This window comes from Myotis yumanensis, unplaced genomic scaffold (assembly GCF_028538775.1).
Source record: "Myotis yumanensis isolate MYYU_CA2020_CCGP unplaced genomic scaffold, mMyoYum1.0.hap1 SCAF_6, whole genome shotgun sequence".
NCBI classification, from domain to species: Eukaryota; Metazoa; Chordata; class Mammalia; order Chiroptera; family Vespertilionidae; genus Myotis; species Myotis yumanensis.
The window spans coordinates 64,194,009-64,207,150 of NW_027223757.1; the positions used below are offsets into that span (position 1 = coordinate 64,194,009).

At 33.8% G+C, this 13,142-nt stretch overlaps 1 protein-coding gene across 32 annotated transcripts in view; it reads right to left on the reverse strand.

Moving 5' to 3' along the window:
* Positions 1 to 13,142, reverse strand: part of RIMS1 (regulating synaptic membrane exocytosis 1) — a 413,878-nt gene that overhangs the window by 182,192 nt on the left and 218,544 nt on the right. The gene's annotated exons all lie outside the window — the stretch shown is intronic.

Here is a 13,142-nt window from a genome sequence, read left to right on the forward strand (position 1 = left end):
ACAATATAAAATTTCTATGCCATTTGGAAATAATTTATCTTTATCAAACTAAAATATCTTTTAAGGGGAAAAAAGGTTGTCATCTTCATATTTATCCTTATAAATTTCTTGTATAAAAGATCCTTGTACCAAAGTCTATGAAATTACGGTGCCTCTGGGCAACCTTTTCGTTGCATTCGAATCCTAGGATTCTGAGTTTCCTTTAACCATGTATCCATCACATTTTATATGACTAACCCTGCAGTTTCATTTAAAATATGTTACTAAAATGTTCTAAAAGAGGAATTGATTGATTAGAAAAAAATTATAAGGAGCTATAAAATTAATATTTATGTACATAAACTTCAGTGTCTCAAAGGGTTTAGAAGGTATCTGGTTTCTCAAAAATCATACATTATTAAGGCCAATATTAAAATATATTCCTGTGGAAAGATAAATAATAAAAGGTAGGCACAAAAAAGGTCAAGCTGTGTATTTTCTCTAGTTTATTAGTAGTAGACTAACCTCCAGTTTATTTTATGCTATTAAATATAATTTTCCACATACATATTTACTAAATCAAATCTGGGGATGGGTTTATTCATATGTGACAACTCTGATATAGTTTCCACAAGGAGAGCCATTTTTGCAACAGTCATTTAGAAACATATCCACTGATAAATTATAAGACGTATGACCACTTAAAATAAATCTATATATCTGCTCTCCTCTTGGTGACATTTAAAATGAATGTTATAATGGGGACAGTGATGATAATCAAACTAATACATAATAACAGTGACACCAGCAGACACAGAGCTGAGATAGGTGCCTACAGCCCCATGAGCCTTCTCTTTAAGTAACCCAGGGGTGGGCAAACTTTCTGACTCGAGGGCCACAATGAGTTCTTAAACTGGACTCGAGGGCCGGAACAAAAGCATGGATGGAGTGTTTGTGTGAACTAATATAAATTCAAAGTAAACATCATTACATAAAAGGGTATGGTCTTTTTTTTTTTTAGTTTTATTCATTTCAAACGGGCCAGATCCGGCCCGCGGGCCGAAGTTTGCCCACGGCTGAAGTAACCCCAGTACCTCTGCTGCTTTGTGGTGAGTTCATCTTGCTGCCTCAGCCAATTTCCTTTGGATGCACTTTCATTTTCTTTTGTATTTCAGAAACAATACTCCACCACGCAAAACCTGATTACCAAACTCTAGGCCCTCATTTTCACAAATACAAATTCAGTCAACAATTACTCAAACATATCACATAACGATGAATAAATCCTAGGTACATTACATGAGAAACAATGAGTAACAGAAGCTTTGTTTATTTGGCACAAAGGAGAAAATGTGCAACTGAAACATTCAGACAGATAGGGCAAAAATTATAACTGCGGCCATAAAATTTGACAAAAGCTAAAGTGAAAATAAGAAAAAGAGGGAGAAAAGATAATATATTTCTTAACATAGAAAATGTTGCAGATAAACTGTTAAAAACTGCTGCTTTTTCTAAGTGAGGAAACTCTAATGAATTAATACATCTGGGGAAAACTAGGACAGATATTTGCAAGAAATGTTTAAGATTATTAAAGCTTGATTCATTCCCTCAGATCATAAAATTAATTAGATTCACAAAAGTAGTTAGGCAGGCATGATCTATAATAATAAAAGCATAATATGCTAATTAGACAGGACAGCCGAACTACCTTCCAGACATCCTTCTGGATGACCTTCCAGACAAAGCCAGGGCTGCGAAGGCCAAGGCAAGCCATAGCGGCTTCGAGGGCCAAGTCCCTTGCATGCATTTCGTGCATTGGGCCTCTAGTATCTACATATTGTTTTATAATCAATATCACAGAATTCCCATTTCTAAGATGTTAAACAAGATGAACAATGCATTGCATAAGCCTTTATCAAAACAGAGGATTTGTGGAATGTCTCCTCAATTTCTTAATAAGGCTATGTTATACTCAATGTATCACAATCTCCTTATGTCATAAATAAGGTCCCTCAGAAGTCCTCATGGGTTATATATATGGACATATCAAGAGATTACATCTAAGGGCAATGTCCCAGCGCCATGACTTCCATGCACAGTGACATTTATTTTCTGCTGCCTAGACCCAGATGGGGACAGGTGCTATGCTTCCTCATTAGTTACCTTTTAACTGACAAAGAAATGATGAGCATGTCTGAAACCATACCATGTGCAGTAAGTCCTCACTTAACGTCATCGGTAGGTTCTACAACTTTAAGTGAAACAACAGAACAACCAAACTTACCATAGGCTAATTGAAATAAACAAGAGTTAAGTTCCTATGGCATCTCATCAATGTTATGAGGAAACAACATTAAAAAAAATAACATTATTGGAAAACCTGCTGTAGTAAAGGAGGTGGTTATGAAACACTGACTATTTTATATCAATTAATTAGACATTAAGTTTGTATTTATTACACTAATTATAAGCAAAATATTATTCATAATCTAAATTAAGCCCTTTTCTATAAAAATATTAAAGCATCCTTAGGGTAAGTCTATAAATTTCCTTTAAAACCATAAAGAAAAACAATAAAATTTATAATTAATACAAAAATTCCAAAGTGGAGTTAAACACAAAGGGCAGAAAGGAGCATGATGATATTGATTAAAAGAAGAGCAAAGGAGACTGTTCACTTAATTGTACATCTTTATATTTTCTAGAAAATTCTTATTTTTATTGCTTCACGTTTTTAAGTGTTATAAAATGGGCCAGTAAGAAGTAATTGCCAAATTTGGGAAAGTTCCAAATTTTGACTATGTGCAGAATTGCTACAGGATCAACAAAAGCAAACAAAATATAGTTATTACTAATTACAGTTAAATTGAACAATTCACTTAATATCACTTTAAATTTATTTAAAAGGTTACAGTTAGTGGGTAAGTAAAAGCAGCTAATTTAATATTTTTAAACTATTATTTATTCATTTATGTTTGTGGTGTTTAGTCTAATTTGGAATATGCAGTTTAATTCCAAATATTTTCCTATATCTTATTTTCTTGTGCTCTGCAACATTTTTAGATTAATATTCCAAAACTGGTTGTAAGTGTGGTTAATCTACCTTCTAATTTGAAAGCAAAATTAACTATAAAAAAGTCAAAATATTTAATTAAAATACCACACCCAATCTCAATTATTAGTTATATAAATTACTCCTACTACAAAGTTTACAAAGAAAAAGAAATTGCTTACATGAATAATAAAGAAAATATAATAGAATATTTTTCTCAGACCTTTTAACATATTTCATATTAAACATTGCAGACATGTATAAAAATGAGCCAAATAGTTACTAAGAAGCAATACAGTTATGTATGTTTAAATATTCTTTTTGAATATAGTATTAAGTATTATTTTGCTTGCCTGGAACTATGTAGATAACTCCAAAGTGGGATGGGAAGCCTTAACTAATTTTCTAAAAAGAGCATAAGATAATTGGTTCTACCAAAAAATGCTATTTATTTCACACACACACACACACACACACACACACACCTATCTTTTAGAGATTGCACTATACAGGATACCTTGATTGAGCATACTGGGATATGTTCCATACTAATCCAAACTAAAGTAGGTCTGTGTAATAACAGCTTAATAATTTACAAATGTTAAGCAACCAAATAAATACAAACTCAAATGAAAGATTATTTTGAAGCAACATGGCTTCTGAAAGTCCATGTCATACATCAGAAATATGAAGAATATCTGAAAAATTTATTCTGATCTTTGGATGTAACAGCATTTTAAATTGTATCTTCCCACTTAATGAATCCATAAGAAATACATTGGATCATTTCATAAAACACACAGAAATATTTTACGCAGAGAAATAAAAATTACAACATCCCCTACCATATGGGGAGAAAGAGAGAGAATGAGAATGAATACAAATTCCATAGATAAAATTGAGAGTTTGGCCGAAAGTGTTATTCAGATAGAAGAAATACTTTACACTTGCCTTCACATGAAATGTTTATAGAACCAGGGACACAGAGCAGAAAAAAATGCACCTTAGATTTACTTTTGATGATATTATTGAGGTGAATCATGACACAGAAGTACATAATTGTTACAGTAATAAGTTTAGTGAGTATAAGATAGTATAATCAAATTTCATTTCTTTATTAGAGTGAATTTTAAACTTTACTTAGAAGTGAAACTTAACTTATGTGTGTGTGTGTGTGTGTGTGAGACCCTGATAAGTAACTTGTAACGCCCTGCAAGTTAACTCCTGACAAATAACTTGTAACTCCTGACCAACAACTCCCTGCATGTTAACTCCTGGTAAGTACCTTGTAACCCCCTGCGTGAGTATCCTGATAAGCCCACAAGGCCACCAGAGCACACTGACATGAGACACTGAAGAAGCCTGTTATAGTAATAAGTTTAGTTAGCATAAAGTAAACTCCATTTTGTATTAGCATAAGTTAGCATAAAGTAGACTCCACTTTGTATTAGCATAAGTTAGCATAAGTAGACCCCATTTTATTCTTAGACCAAAACTTGTAAACAACTCCAAAAATAAGATGTATGTATGATTGATAAGCTTTGAACATGGTCACAACTTTCCCGCCTGAGTGTATACCTAGATAACAGGGCAGCACCCTTGTATGGCACCCGATATGAGACACCGAAGACGCCCAGCTTCAAGGATTTAAGGAGAGCAAATCTGCTGTGGTTCAGACGTTTGTCTGCCCTCCACAGACAACCGTTCTCCTCCCCCCTGGAACTGCCAAACTGCAAAACTGCCATTCTTGCTGTGCCATGAGCCCAAACTGCTAGAGGCCACTCTTTGAGTCAAGAGACCGAGCTCCTTGCTGCAGCATATTTTGACGACCTCCGTGGGTCTCCTCTGTCGGCGAGTGTCTCCGGGTGGCCTGCCAAGGACTGAAACCCATCAGCTCTCTGGTAAATAAATCTGTGTGATTTCTTGCATTGTTTATCTCCTGTGTCTCTCTCTCTTCTTAGTTTTTGGTTAAGCTCGGCCATATTAATTAATAGTAAGTACCCTTTGACGTTTGTATTGGTATATCCAAATGAAACGCTCTGGGTCACCTGTGCATACGTTTCTATAGATAATTGGAACAATAATTCTTACATTAACAATGTCTTGCTTATAAGAATTCATCTGGGGTATTTAATATTATCACATAAAGAAGAAATATAAGCATGAGGATTAAAAAAAGATAACCTGTGTTTAAATTTTCATTCTATATTTTACACTTAAATTTTAAAACTGACTTTTGTTTAATCCAGCACTTTATTCAAAAAATTTTACACTACCATTTTGTGTCAGTTATAGTAATTTTAACTTTCAAAATTTCAAATTACCACAATTGGCACAAGAAGAAATAGAAAATCCAAATAACTAGTAAAGAGGTTTAATTCATAGTTAAAAGACAAAAGAAGTTGAATTCATAATTATAAACAACTTACAATGAAAATTCCAGAGCCAGCTATCTTCACTGGAAAATTATTCTAAGTATATTTAAGGAGTAAATGATAAAACTATTTGTACTTCTGAACTCATTTTATCAAGTAAGCATTCCCCTAATACTAAACTCCTTATACAAGGAACCTTGTTCAAAGAAAATAAAAACCCTATGTCCCTCTTATAAACAATCTATAATAATAAAAGGGTAATATGCTAATTAGACTGGATGTCCTTCCAGGCGTCCTTCCAGATGAAGCCAGGGCGAGAGGAAAGCTGCCTTGATCCCTGGTACTGGAGGGAAGCCAGTGCCGGCAGCTGGGGGTAGAAAGGCCTACTCTTGCACAAATTTTCATGTATTGGGACTCTAGTTATATATAAAAAAATTGACACCATAGTAGAAATGGATAAATTCTTAGAAAAGTACAACCTTCTAAGACTGAATCATGAAGAAATAGAAAACCTGAACAGACTGAACAAATTGAATCAATAATAAAAACCATTCAATAAACAAAAGTCCAGGACCAGACGGCTTCACCGGTAAATTGTACCAAATATCCAAAGAAGATTTAATACCAATCCTCAAACTCTTCCGAAGAATAGAAGAGGATAAAACACTTCAAAACTCATCTTCAGAGGCCAGAATTACCTTGATACCAAAACCAGACAAGACTCCACAAAATAAATAAATAAATACATACATACATACATACATAAATAAAATTTATAAGCCAATATCCCTGATGAACATGAGTATAAAATTTTTCAACAAAATATTAGCAAACTAAATTCAATAATAAATTAAAATGATCATACACAATAATCAAGTGAGATTTATTCCAGGTATGCAAAGATGATTCAACATCCACAAATCAGTCAGTGTGATATACCACATTAACAAAATGATGGATAAAAATCATATGATCATCCCAATATATGCAGAAAAACATTTTATAAAATTTAACATCCATTTATGACTAAACTCCCAACAAAGTAGGTATAGAGTAAACTTACCTCAACATAATAAAAACCATATATGACAAGCCCACAGCTAACATCATACTTAATGTTGAAAAGGATGCCCACTACTCTTGCCACTTTTACTCAATAAAGTATTAGAGTTTCTAGCCAGAGCAATTAGACAAGAAAAAATAAAAAAGCATCTGAATTGGAAAGGAAGGAGTAAAAGTGTCACTGTTTACAAATGGCATGATATTATATATAGAAATCCCCAAAGATTCCACCAAAATTGTTAGAATAAACAAATTTGGTGAAGATGCAGCATACAAAATCAACATACAAAAATTTGTTGCTTATACTAATAACAAACTATAAGAGGGAAATTAAAAAACAATTCTATCAAAAAGAATAAAATACCTAGTAATAAATTTAACCAAGGAGAACAGCTGTGTATACTGAAAACTCTAGGCATTAATGAAAAACATTGAAAAAGATAAAAATAAATAGGTATTTTGTGCTCATGGATTAGAAAAACTAATATTGGTAAAATGTCCATACTACTCAAAGCAATCTCAGATTCAATCCCTATTTAAATTCCAGTGACATTTTCAGAGAAATAGAACAGACAATTTTTAAATTTGCATGAAACAAACAAACAAAAAAGACCTCAAATAGTTAAAGTGATATTGAGAAGAGAAGAAGAAGAAAACTAAGATTGGAGGTATTACTCCCAGATTTCAAATTATATTACTAAGCTGTATAATCAAAATAGTATGTTACTGGCATAAAAACTGACACATAGATCAATTGAACAGTAAAGAGAGCCCTGAAATAATTAAGCATATATACAGCCCATTAATATACAACAAAGGAGCCAGGAATATGCAATGGGGAAAGGACAATCTCTCCAATAAATGGGTGTAGAGAAAACTGGACAGACAAATGCAAAAGAATAGAAATGGACCACTATCTTACACCAAGCAAAAAATCAACTCAACATGGATTAACTACTTAATATAAAGCCTGAAACCATAAAAGTCTTAGAAGAAAACAAAGGTAGTTAGTTCCTTGTCATCAGTCTTAGTTATGATTTATTTTTAATCTGACAACAAAAGCAAAGACAATAGAAGCAAAATTAATAAGTGGGGCTATAAACTAAAAAGCTTCTGCACGGCCAAGGAAATCATCAACAAAATGAAAGGCAACCTCTGAATGGGAGAAAATACTTGCAAATCATATATCTGATACGGGTTAATATCCAAAATATATAAAAACTAATACAATTTTTAAAATCTGGTTAAAATTTGGCAGATGATCTTGATGGACATTTTTCCAAAGAAGACATAGAGATGGTCAACAGGTATGTGAGAAGATGCTCAATCACTAATTATCAGGGAAATCCCAATCAAAAAGAAGAAATAAGTGTTGGCAAAGATATGGAGGAAAGGGAACCCTTGTGCATTGTTAGTGGGAATGTAAATAGTTGCAGTGACTCTAGAATATGGTATGAATGTTCCTCAAAAAACTAAAAATAGAATTGCCATATAATCCAGCAATTTCATTTCTGGACATTTATTTGAAGAAGAAAAAACACATTCCCTTGTTGGCAGCTTCTCGTCTCCATCAAGTTTTCCTACTCTCTGAAATTGGCCACCAGAGCCAACTGGCTGAGACTTAGTCAACCAGTATTTTGCTTTTGCATCCCTTTTTGAAGCTTGATCCCATGAAGCAATTAAAACTAATAATCTGCAAAACTATGAATTTAAATAAGTTTCTGTTTTGAAATACCTTATTTATTGAAACAGGCCTAACTCCACATCCCAGTTTTCTAAAATGTCTTTCTTCCTCTAAGAAACCATTGACAAAAAGATACATAAAAATAAATCATATATCTTTCTACTCCTAGTTTTGAAATAAACATTATATTCAAGAGCATTTTATGACTGTACATGCTAGAAAGAAATTGAAACATCTTTTATTTTTTTAAAAAAGGAAAACATAGAAACACAATCACTGTTAACACTGTAATGTGGACATGAGTTTAGCCACTGCAAACCAATATATCACAGCTAACATAATCATAGTCATCAAAGTACTTGAAAATATAGCTTGCTTAATAAACACTGTATCATGGAGAAAGCTTTTAGAATAAGTTCTCCTATTTCTAATAAATTAACATTGGTTTAGTTTTCACCATGTACTTCATTCTCCCCACCCCACCCCCGCCACTAACTCCATATATATTATTGCTGGTGGCAATATTTACCAGAACTGTCATCTATTTTGAAGGTTTTATAAAGTTTTTGTAAAGTGTTCTCCTGCTGTTTACTTCACACCTGCTAACATAATCCTTCCTTTTGACGCTCTGTTTAGTTACCTTGGAAATGATATCATAACATAGCAGAAACACCTGTCACTGCAAGATGGTTCCTGCTTAATTTTAATCTGGAGTTAACTGCATTTCTGTATATATATATTGAAAAAAATATTATTTGACACAGGTTTCACACTAAAAAATGTCTGCAATCATAAAAGGCAATGTTTTCCTTATAAGTGTATATGATCTGTAGATAAGTTCTGATAGGTTTTCGAAATAAATATGAATGGTTAAGGTTTCACAATGAGAAAAATCTGCAACCACTCATAAAACACAGTATTTTCCTTATTAGTGTATATGACCTGGAAATAATTTCTGATGGATTTTTTAAATACATATAAATGGTTATCTACTTTTGTCAGGAAATGGGAAGATGTCATATTATAGATGAGGAATTTACTGTCTAACCTGTTAAAAACAACATACCGATTATTTTATTGTTCTATGACTATCACTTTAAAATACAAGATAGCTTAGATTTTATTCCAAGAAATGACAAACATGTTTTCATTTAAATTGGTATAGTGAGAAAAAACAGTCTTTAGAGTTAGGCATTTCTGATTTACTGCTTCGTGAAATACAGTAAGTCAGTTAATTTACCTTTCTAGGCTTAAGTTTCCTCCTCTGCAAATTGAGGACAATGATACTTAACTTGCTACTTTTTTTTTCTGAAAGAGATAATTCATGTAAAGTAGTTACAACTTGATATTTAGTGCTTGATATTTAGAGGGAGGCTATATTAATTTCCCCTCACATACTCAGTTTACAAATATTAAAATAGTGATTTCTTCTAAGACAAAAAAAATTTAAGACCCACTAAGGCAAATGCAGAATTTCATAATTGGTTTGAAAGCATGATATAAAATATTTTTGTCAAAAGAATGCAAATGATAATTTTTTTTTTATTACCAGAATGTTAGAACTTGAAAGAAGTTTATGGTCACCTAATTCAAAAGCCATCCTATCCCAGGAAAGGAAACTGCATTTAAATCACTGGCCCCAATGACACACTTGATTAACAGCTCAAGTGAGCTTAGAACAGACCACTTTAATCCAAGTCTAGTGCTTTAGCCTTTTTACCATCAGCCTCCTTTATGCCAACACTGATCTACTAAGCACATTAAATTCTGAAAAACATGTATTTAAAATATAACACCAAGGAATATTTTTCACTATCCTTAAATGCCTAGTTAAAATTTTAGAATGCCAGTATTTACTCTTCCATGGGTTATGCAAATTCATGGTAAAGTTTAAGTAACTTTATAAAATGTCAACATGTGACAAATAATTAAGTAGGACCCTCTTAATTTCCCTTTGTTTGAAGGAATTTGTTTTACTTCTTTGAATACTAAGCATACTGGCCACCATTTGACATTATCATTCTTTGGAAAAATACAATATTTTAATGATATTTTGCTTTAAAATACAGCCTCTAATTTACTAAGTGTAAAAATAATGATTTCTAAGACCAACTAGTCAATAACTTAAATACTCATAGCTTGGAAGTATATTTAAACCTTTTTTTGGGCAGAGGGAATTATGAAAATTAATAGCATAGAAAGCCCCTTTGTAGCTATTCTCTATTAACAGCATGTTGATGGCCTCCAAGGACAGCTCAGCTGCTCTGTATCATTGGTGCTGGGGAGGAGCTAGCATCCAATATAATAAAGAAGTAATATGCAAATTGACCATCGCTCCAACACACAAGATGGCCGCCACAAGATGGCCAGCAGGGGAGGGCAGCTGTGGGCAATCAGGCCAGCAGGGAAGGGCAGTTGGGAGGGACCAGGCCTGCAGGGGAGGGCAGTTAGGGGTGACCAGGTCAGCAGGGGAGGGCAGTTAGGGGCAATCAGACCATCAGGGGAGCAGTTAGATGTCGATCAGGCTGGCAGGCAGAAGCGGTTAGGGGCAATCAGGCAGGCAGGCAGGTGAGCAGTTGGGAGCCAGCAGTCCTGGATTGTGAGAGGGATGTCCAACTGCCCGTTTAGGCCCGATCCCGGTGGATTGTTAGAGTGTTAGCCTGGAACTTAGTCACCTAGGCTACTGCTTTGTTTTCTTAAATTTACATGTGTAAGGGTAGAGCTGAGAGGTGAGGTGAACTCAGATGTCCTTGACATTATGAATGATTTTCTTGACTAATTGCATTGATAGTTTTCCCCCTTTTATATTTATACTAGAGGCCCGTTGCAGGAAGATTCCTGCAAGAATAGGGCTTCCTGCGGCCAGAGCGAAGCAGAGAAGGGAGCAAAGCCTGCCTCGGTGGGCTTTGCTCCCTTCTCTGCTGCCTCACTCCCTCCAGTCTACGCTGCCTCGGCTCCCTCCTTTCTCTGCCGCTTCACACCCTTCTGCAGCGCTTGGCTTCCTTCTATGCTGTCTTCAGTCTTCGCTCCATGCCTGCATATGCAAATTAACTGCCATCTTTGTTGGGTTAATTTGCATACTCATCCTGATTGGCTGGTGGGTGTAGCCGAGTGACACCAATTTGCATGTTTCTCTTTTATTAGTGTAGATTAGCTATCACTAAACATAATAATTTACTCTCTAGCTTTTATTTTGGTAATAATTTTCTATTGCTGTGTTTGGTGCTGGCATATTGTTTGCTTTTGTTCATTAAGTTTTTGGGGCTTTCTATCTTCGAAGAGTCTAAAAAGTTATGGTCAGCTAATCATACCTCTTCTTACTTTCTAGCTCTGTTCTTAATTTGCTTGTATTTTAATTTTTCTTTTATTTAAAGAAAATTTGGGTAGCTGGGGTAGTGTCTGTATGTGTGTTTTGTTCACTATTTTGATCCACTCTTCTACATTATATACTCATTATTATAATTTTAACAAAAACTTTTTACTTCAACCAAATAAACTGATACCAAATGTCATGTTCTTGAGAGCCTTCCTTGATCTCCCCAAGTTAAGTTAACCAGTCCCTTTCTTTCTACTGTTTTAACTTTCACAAAATATCTACAACATTTTTGACCCTTATTAATTTATCTACCCATTAAGTGTGTTGTCTTTGAGACTAAGGACAATGTTAGTATTTTTTTTTTTCTTTTCAGAACCAAATTATTGAAGTGTAAGTGATCCAATTTTATTATTATCACTATCAAATGTGTAGTGAAATACAAAATAAGTAGCAATATTATTTACTAGGAATTTATAATGTATACCATGTTATGCATGGTATATATGCTAGTAGCCATCCCCAAAACAACGATAGTAGAAAACATTATATCACTTTATGAATGAGGAATTAAGACTCAATATGGGTAAGTAGATTATCCTAAGTCACAAAACTCATGAGCAGAGAAGCCAGATTTTAATTCTGTTATACTCTTAAGCTCAGTCTCTTAACTATATTTTTCTGGATAATAATATTAAGAGTAAATTTTAAGATCTCAAATTCCTAACCTAACATCAATCCAGGTAAGCTAATGCTCTAAGAGTAATGATAGAAAGCTATGTGCAATACGGAGAATGTGGGACAAATTAAAATCTATTTGTATGCATATGTGGATATATTCAGGTATATAAATATATTCATATTTATCACAAGAAAAATTCAAAATATTAAAGTATATATTTGTTTTTCTGTGTGAAGGTAAGGCTTAAACATTACTATATAAAGTGCAATTGTAAACAACCAAAATCATAATGAATAAATTATATTGACCTGGATTTGTTTTGTTTTTGTTAGTTTCACTTTAAGTTTTTGTCATGTAAGATACAAATATTTCCAAAATATATAGCACACTGCAATACTGGCAGATTGACCAATATAATCATTACATTTATCATTTATTGAAAGCCTAATATATACCAAACGCTATGTACATACAATTGATAATTCTTACACTACTCCAGAAAAAAGATATTACTAACTCCACTTTGCAAATTGGAAAACTGAGGCACAGTTGAAATAGCCAACCTGAAGCTACCCAGGTAATGACTACATATCCAATCCCCTCTATCTGCCATGCCCTTGGAGATAGCAGAGGAGAAGTTTATATCTCTGTTACACTTGGTATCCTGCTAGGGAACTTGCCCACCTGTTTTATTTACTCCACCTAGGGAGGCGACTGCTATGACTGCTTCACAGATGAGAAAACTTAGCTGTAGAAAGCTGAATGTCATCCACAGCCAGTAAGCAGAGAAGCTTGGATATAAAACCACTCTGTTTGATTCCAAATTCATGTTTTGTTCCCTCCTAGAGGCATCACTGTGAGAAGCAGATATATTCGTTTGTGCTGCAACCAGTGAGAATGGGCAATACTCAAGTCCAATTGAGATGCACAACCAAGCTGGGCTATGCACATCGTAGGTCCAGCCTGCTATATTTTTTAAATACTTTTGTCTGTTT